At 39.2% G+C, this 8,176-nt stretch overlaps 1 pseudogene; it reads left to right on the forward strand.

Annotated features, from left to right (window-relative positions):
- Positions 1–6,538: 6,538 nt before the first annotated feature.
- Positions 6,539–6,638, forward strand: LOC113307126 (annotated as a pseudogene).
- The last annotated feature ends 1,538 nt before the right edge of the window (positions 6,639–8,176 follow it).

Raw genomic sequence — 8,176 nt, forward strand, 5'->3', positions numbered from 1 at the left:
ATACTTCCAAACTCTTTACTAGATAACTACGAATGATGGAGAAGCTTTTCTAGCCTTTAATCTCCCTGAATTGTCGAAAAAATATTCCAACAGCAACCCGTGACCACAACACCTCTGTTTCCTTCTCCCGGTCGATCTAACTCAATTCATTCGATCCAATCACATATACCAACCCTGTTATGCTCTAGGAAGTCCAGCCCAACAAAAATCAGCCATTGAATCTCGTTATTTCACGTCCAACTGATGCTCCCAAATTCACGCGGGTAATTAAATAGAGTTTCCCGCCAAAATTGTTTTTGAACGATGAAGAAAAAGGGGCACCCCCTATCCAGAGTAGGGGTGCCTTTAGCATCTGCCTTAAGGGATGTCATGGGGGTGTCCCTTATCCAAACTAGGGTCCGAATAGCAAGTGTCCTCCGGGTGCTTTCCGACAACTTTTCGAGCCAATTTTTTCCAAAAATGTTTATTGGCCAAAAATACCTACAAATAAATAAAACACCATAATAAGTACAAAAATGAGCCCTAACAATATATAAAATCGAGACAAATCGGACACAAAAATGTGTCTATCAAATACCCCCAAACCTATTATTTGCTAGTCCTCGAGCAAAAATAAAATAAAAATAAAATCCTAACTCACTGTCGCAGGCATCGTCGATTTCATTTAGCGTATGCAATAAGCCTTTAAACCCCTAGGTGTCCCTAGTGGCGGAGTGTTGTCTCCGGAGGGCTTACCAGAGGTATACCCATAAAACCTTTATACTCCAGACCCTAGCTATCTACACAGAACCTTGGAAGGCACTAAATAATCTCCTTGGTTGGCATACTTATTGACTACAGGAGGAAGTACCCTGATGCGAAATTCCAATTGCTGTACACGAGTTTGCACTATAACATACTAAAATTCATATATAAGTGACAAAGCTCTACTCAGATAGTCGCACTATGGACATCAATATCATCCGGAGTCAAAACTAATCACATGGATAGATCAAGAAGATGGATATAGAGAAAAAAAATAGATGGTTTTGATGTTTACTAGGAGAACGGTGTTTCTCATATCTGTCTGAAGGCCTCTGCCAAAATGAACCTATCCTAATGGACTGAGATACTAGTCTGACTAATATCAACACACTGGCATATACAAGGGAACCAGTGATTGATAATCCTAACTCTAGGTCAACACAACTGGCATATACAAGGGTTCCAGTGGTCGACTTTATTGAATTTATTCCAGTTGGTCTGATGGTCTGGTCTCAATTTTTTTTTTTTTCAACTTTTTTTTTTGTATCTCAAATCACTCTAATTCACCTTAGCATTGGTAAAAACTTGAATCGTGAGACCCACCTAATCACTTAGAGAAACATAGTTTAAAAACAAAACAAAATAAAAACAGAAGTGAAAAGGACTCAACGAGATATGGTGAAACTATCATGTTATTTCTAACACCTGAGCTCTGTGCTTTTAGGAATAGACTCTTTAGATGTTTCCATCTAATCATATTGGTTCCTCAACTCCTACAACCAAAATGCTTCAATCCACTTAGATTGGTTAGTGCCATCCTTAAAGGGATAAATTTCTAGGCTCTGGAGTTTATTTATTGCAACGAAAAGGTAACAAAAAGTTCTACCCCACCCCCAAACTTAAATCTAACAGTGTCCTCAATGTTTCTAACTAAAGAACAGTACCAAAAATATAAGTAACATGAGGAAATAGTAAAGAGAGAAGTCAGAAAGATAGTACCTGGGTGAAGTGTAACCAAAAACCTTCAAAAATATTATACAACATACAAAATCACCCCGATGGTCAATCAAGGTAAACAGGGTCCTCCATAGGGACCTCATCAACATCACCTGTCGGAAAAGGCTCTAAAAAGGGCTTCAATCGCTGACCGTTAACTTTCGAAGAACTACTACCATCTGATGTCTCAATCTCAACAGCGCCATGAGGAAAAACAATACGGACCACAAAAGGACCGGTCCACCGAGAACGCAACTTCCCGGGGAATAAATGCAAACGAGTGTCATACAGAAGAACTTTTTGACCTGGAGAAAATGACTTCGTAAAATATTCCTATCATGCACAAGTTTCATTTTGTTCTTATACTCCTTAGCACAATCGTATGCATCTCTACGAATCTCGTCCAACTCATTGAGCTGGAGCTTTCTTTGAGCTCCTGCCTTGTCAAGTGAAAAGTTTAAGTTCTTAATAGCCCAATAGGCTCGATGCTCTAACTCAACAGGCAGGTGACATTCCAATGGGTGTCTTAAACGTAGTACGGTAATCGCATAAGGCATTAGTAAGCCTCGACGACCAGTCTTTCCTATTTGGATTAACTGTTTCTCTAGAATACGTTTAATTTCCCTATTGGAAACCTCTACCTGACCACTAGTCTGAAGGTGATATGGGGTTGCTACTTTATGGATAATACCGTATTGTTTCATTAAAAGAGCTAACGGTCTATTACAAAAGTGTAAACCTCCATCACTAATTATAGCTCGCGGCGTACCAAAACGTGTAAGTATATTCTCTTTCAAAAACTGGACTACGACCCTGTGGTCATTCGTTTTACACGGAACCGCCTCAACCCACTTAGACACATAGTCTACAGCGACAAGTATGTAAAGATAACCAAACGAAATAGGAAATGGACCCATAAAATCAATGCCCCACACATCAAAGACCTCAATCACTAAAATAGGGTTCAAAGGCATCATATTTCTACGAGAAATGGTTCATAACTTCTGGCAACGCTCACAAGAAACACAATGACTATGGGATCTTTAAACAACGAAGGCCAGTAAAATCCACACTGCAAAATCTTAGCAGCAGTCTTCTTAGCACTAAAATGACCCCCACATGCATGTTCATGACAAAAGGATATAATACTAGACTGGTCACTCTCAGATACACATCTCCTAATAATCTGGTCCGGACAATACTTAAACAGATAAGGATCGTCCCAAAAGAAATACTTAACCTAGGCTAAAAACTTAGAACAATCTTGCTTACCCCAATGTTGAGGCATTCGACCAGTAGCAAGATAATTCACTATATTTGCATACCAAGGTGATTGGGAAACAGAGAACAATTTTTCATCAGGAAAACTGTCCCTTATAGGAAGGGAATTATTAGGGGAACTAACAACTAGCCTAGACAAGTGGTCTGCTACTACATTCTTTGCACCTCTTTTGTCTCTAATGTCTGGAAAAAATTCTTGTAACAAAAGGATCCATCTAATCAATCTAGGTTTGGTATCCTTCTTAGACAAAAGGTATTTCAAAGCAGCATGATCAGTATAGATTACGATCTTAGAACCTAATAAATAAGATCTAAACTTATCCAAGGCAAACACGATGGCTAGCAATTCCTTCTCGGTAGTTGTATAGTTCATTTGGGCATCATTCAGAGTTTTGCTAGCATATTAAATCACATGGAGTGATTTGTTTTCTCGCTGACCTAGCACAACGCCTATAGCATAATCTGAAGCATCACACATAATTTCAAAGGGTATGTTCCAGTTAGGTGCCTGGACTATCGGGGAAGTAGTGAGTAAAGTTTTAAGCTTATCAAAAGCCTTTAAGCAAGCATCATCAAAGACAAACTTAACATCTTTTGCAAGCAAATTGCAAAGAGGTCTAGAAATCAAGCTAAAATCCTTAATGAATCGACGGTAAAAACCTGCATGCCCTAGGAATGACCTAATGTCTTTTAAGGTTTTTGGGACCTGTAAAGTCTTAATAAGGTCAACTTTGTCTTTGTCCACCTCTATACCCTTTGAAGAAATGGTGTGCCCTAAAACAATTCCTGATTTAACCATGAAATGGCATTTTTCCCAATTAAGCACTAAACTCTTTTCCTTACACCTAGTCAACACTAATGTCAAATGATGCAAGCACTCATCAAAAGATGAACCAAACACTGAAAAATCATCCATAAAGACCTCTAAAAACCGTTCTACCATATCATAAAATATGCTCATCATACAACGCTGAAAAGTCGCACGGGCATTATATAACCCGAAAGGCATGCGTCTATACGCAAAGGTACCAAAGGGACAGGTAAAAGTGGTTTTCTCTTGTTCTTCTGGGGCAATAACGATCTGATTATAACCGGAGTAGCCATCTAAGAAGCAATAGTGACTATGTCCAGCTAATCGCTCTAGCATTTGGTCGATAAAAGGAAGGGGAAAGTGATCCTTCCTTGTGACCTTGTTCAATTTCCTATAGTCAATACACACACGCCATCCCGTGGTCACTCGGGTTGGGATTAATTCATTATTATCATTCTGGACTACAATGATACCTGATTTCTTGGGGACAACATGAACAGGGCTGACCCACTTACTGTCTGAAATTGGGTAAATAATACCTGCATCTAACAACTTAAGCACCTCTTTTCGAACTACCTCTTTCATGTTAGGGTTCAATCGACGTTGCATCTCCCTAGAAGGTTTGGAGTCTTCCTCTAAATGATTCTGATGCATACACACAGTAGGACTTATACCCTTAATGTCTGTTATAATCCACCCTAAAGCTTCCTTATTGTCTTGAAGTACATTTACTAGCCTACTTTCCTGATCACTATCCAAATCGGAAGCTACAATCACAGGTAAAGTCAAACACATACTTTAGAGTATCGGGTAATGGTTTAGGGTCCAAATTTGGGGGCTCTTCTAAAGAAGGAATTAGGGTAGTCTCAGAAACTGGTAACGGTTCGAACCTAGCTTTCTATCTATCAGTGTCTAACACGGGGGTAGAATCTAATAGAGCATTCACCTGTTCAATAGTGCTATCGTCGTCAAAATCTAAACCAAAATGGGATAGACAACTTTCTAATGGGTCTTCAGACAAAATATTTGGTAATGACTCCTGAACTAAGGCTTCTATCATGTTCACCTCTTCAACACATGTGTCATCTAGCTCATGAGGTAGCTTACTGACATTAAAAATGTTCATCTCCATAGTCATATTACCAAAAAAAGATAGACTCATCACACCATTTCGACAGTTAATGATCGCATTAGACGTAGCTAAAAATGGGCGACCTAAAATCACAGGTATCTGGTTCTTTGGGTCAGGGACAGGTTGGGTATCTAGGACCACGAAATCCACTGGATAAATAAACTTGTCGACCTCAATAAGAACATCCTCGATAACACCTCGAGGGATTTTAACAGACCTATCAGCTAACTGCAGTGTCATCTGAGTAGGTTTCATTTCACCAAGTCCTAGCTGTAAGTATATATGGAATGGCAGTAAGTTCACACTGGCTCCTAAGTCAAGTAAAGCTTTTTCTACCCGGAAGTTACCTATTGTGCAAGCAATGGTAGGAGAACCTGGGTCTTTGTACTTTGGAGTTATGGTGTTCTGAATGATTGAACTTACGTGACTAGCTAAAAAGGCTTTCTTATGGACGCTAAGTTTTCACTTTCGCGTACACATATCCTTAAGGAACTTGGCATAAGCAGGAATTTGCCTAATTGCATTTAATAACGGAAGGTTTATGGTAACTTGCTTAAAAACCTCCACTATGTCATTAAAGTTCGATTCCTTCTTTGTTGGTACTAATAGCTGAGGAAATGGGGCTCTAGGCATGAAATCAGACCTCTCAGGAACTGAGTTAGCATCATCAAAAATTTTATCAGTTTCCTTAGCTAGTGGTCCTGAGGGGTGAACTACAATATGTTCACTATCGGGCATGGTTACCTAATTGTCTACTATTCTACCACTCCTAAGGGTGCTAACAGCATTAAATTGATTCGATGGTCTTGTACCTACTTCATGAACTCCTCTAGGATTGGGATTAGTCTGACTAGGGAACCTACCATTATCTCTCTCACTTAAGGTCTTAGATATTTGGCCGACTTGAAGTTCTAACTTAGCAAGGCTCTGAGCATTAGTTTGAAAATTCTGTTTGGTTTCCTGTTGAAAACTAACATGGCTCTGTGCTAACATTTCCTGAGTTTTTGCTAACATCTTAATAGATTCCTCTAAGCTAGTCGTTTTATTTTCTGGGCTTGATGTATTCCTAGTGTAGCCAAAACCTGGGGGAGCATTAGAATTATCAAACTGACCCTGACTCTGGCCCTTAGACCATGAAAAAGTTCGGATGGTTCCTCCAACCAGGATTATAGGTTTCTGAATATGGGTCAAACTTCTTACGATTATCAAACCTAGTGTTATTATATAAAGCATTGGCTTGCTCTTCATTATTCTGGCCTTCCCAAAGAGGCTCCAATCTACCACTAGTGCTACCCACTTCTAAAGCTTCTAACCTTTTTGCTATAGCAGCAATTTTGGCATCTGATTCATAGCCTCCTTCTACCTTATTAACGTTTCCTCTGCTAAGAAGAATTTTTTTCTGGGGTCCCCTACTACTTTCCCATTGTTGGGTTTTTTCGGCGACTTCATGCAGATATGTCATCGCGTCATCAACTGTTTAGTTCTCAAATCCACCAGTACACATAGATTCTACTGTGGTTGTGGTGGGATAATCTAAACCCTCATAAAGGATCTGAACTAACCTAACCTTCTCTAAACCATGATGAGGACATTGGGCTAATAAATCATTGAACCTTTCCAAATACCTATACAAAGTTTCTTCCTCCTGTTGAGAAAATGTGCAGATTTGCGTCCTAATAGATAATGTTTTGTGCCTAGGGAAAAAATTGTTCAAAAAGGCAGATGTAAGTTGTTCATACGTTTCGATTGACCAGGAAGCCAAACTATATAACCACGATTTTTCTTTATCTTTCAGAGAAAAGGGGAATAACCTAAGTTTCAAAGCATCATCATCTAAGTTTCTAATCCTGAGGGTACTAAAAATTTCCTCAAAGTCCCTAACATGGAAATAAGGGTTTTCATTTTCTTTCCCTAAAAAGATTGAGAGCAGCTGTAAGGTCCCAGGTTTAAGTTCATAAGTTTCTTCCGTCTCAGCTAACCTGATACATGAGGGACGAGTAGTCCTAGTTGGATTCAACAAAGCTTTCAAAGTTGCCATTTCTGGCGCTATCGGAGCAACAGGGATTCTCTCCTCAGTCAAAGGACGTTCAAAAACAGACTCTTCAAAAGTCGGACTCTCTAGATTAAGGTAATCGAGATGCTTCGAACTACTAGGTTTCTATTTAACAAATCTACCTAGTGCGTCTCTTTTACGTTCAGGAATACAATAGAATTTTCTAAATTGGAAGGATAAGCAAACACAGATCAAGGCCGACCCAACAAAATCAAACCTATTGATTTATAGCAAACAAAAAGCATGATGGCTCCACTTAGATTGTTTCTAGACCAACTTCTAATCCTCCGAACGGGAATTCGTTACAATTTAAGCAAACCCCTCTACAATCAATCTGAGTTAACGTAAGTTGAATAGAGGCGAGGGAAGCTTGGTGGAGCTTTGATACCCAAGGCCTCACCGGTATTACAAGGCGGCGCAGTCACGCATTCAACTTACAGAAACCGTCAAGAACTTCGAAGTGTGCTTAAAAAAGTAACCAATATTTTTCGAATGACTTTCCTGTTAAGCTCGTTACCCTATCGGTCTCGTTCTAGTCAAAATTATAGGCTTAGGTTCGCGTAGGTTACATGTTCTTAAAGCGGGCAAGAAGAGAACGGTGATGAAATCCGAACCCTTATCTTGTATGGCCAGGCCTTGCCTTTTACTAGAAAAATAAATGTCCGTATTCAGTCCTCAACATATATGCATACGGAGGAGTCCAGTAACTCGCTGACAGGGGATTCACGAGTGTTTAGAATCTTACCTCCCGTTCCAGACGGGGGATGAATCGGTTGTAGTCGACTCGAGCCACTGACTCTGATGTCTAGTGTACGAACCCAAGGTGCAGAGACAATATCGTAATTGTCCTCCTTCTCTGCAAACAGTTTATATTTAAAGTACGCTTCCGTGGGGTGATAAAAAAAATAATGTCCCAAAGTCCAAAAGTCCAAAAAGAAAAGAAAAATAATAAACCCTAATACTGTTTTTTTTTCTAAAAGAAAACAAACAAACCCTAAACTAAAATTGTCTAAAATAAAATTGTCTTATTTTCTGTTCTTTTTGCCTTAATCTTTAGCTCCAAGTCTTTACGAAATCACCAAACTCTTTGGCTCAATTTTCTTTATGATCCAGAACCTGTAGACACAAGATAAATACCCAAAAACATAAATAAAAAATA

This window comes from Papaver somniferum, chromosome 8, assembly GCF_003573695.1.
Source record: "Papaver somniferum cultivar HN1 chromosome 8, ASM357369v1, whole genome shotgun sequence".
NCBI lineage: Eukaryota > Viridiplantae > Streptophyta > Magnoliopsida > Ranunculales > Papaveraceae > Papaver > Papaver somniferum.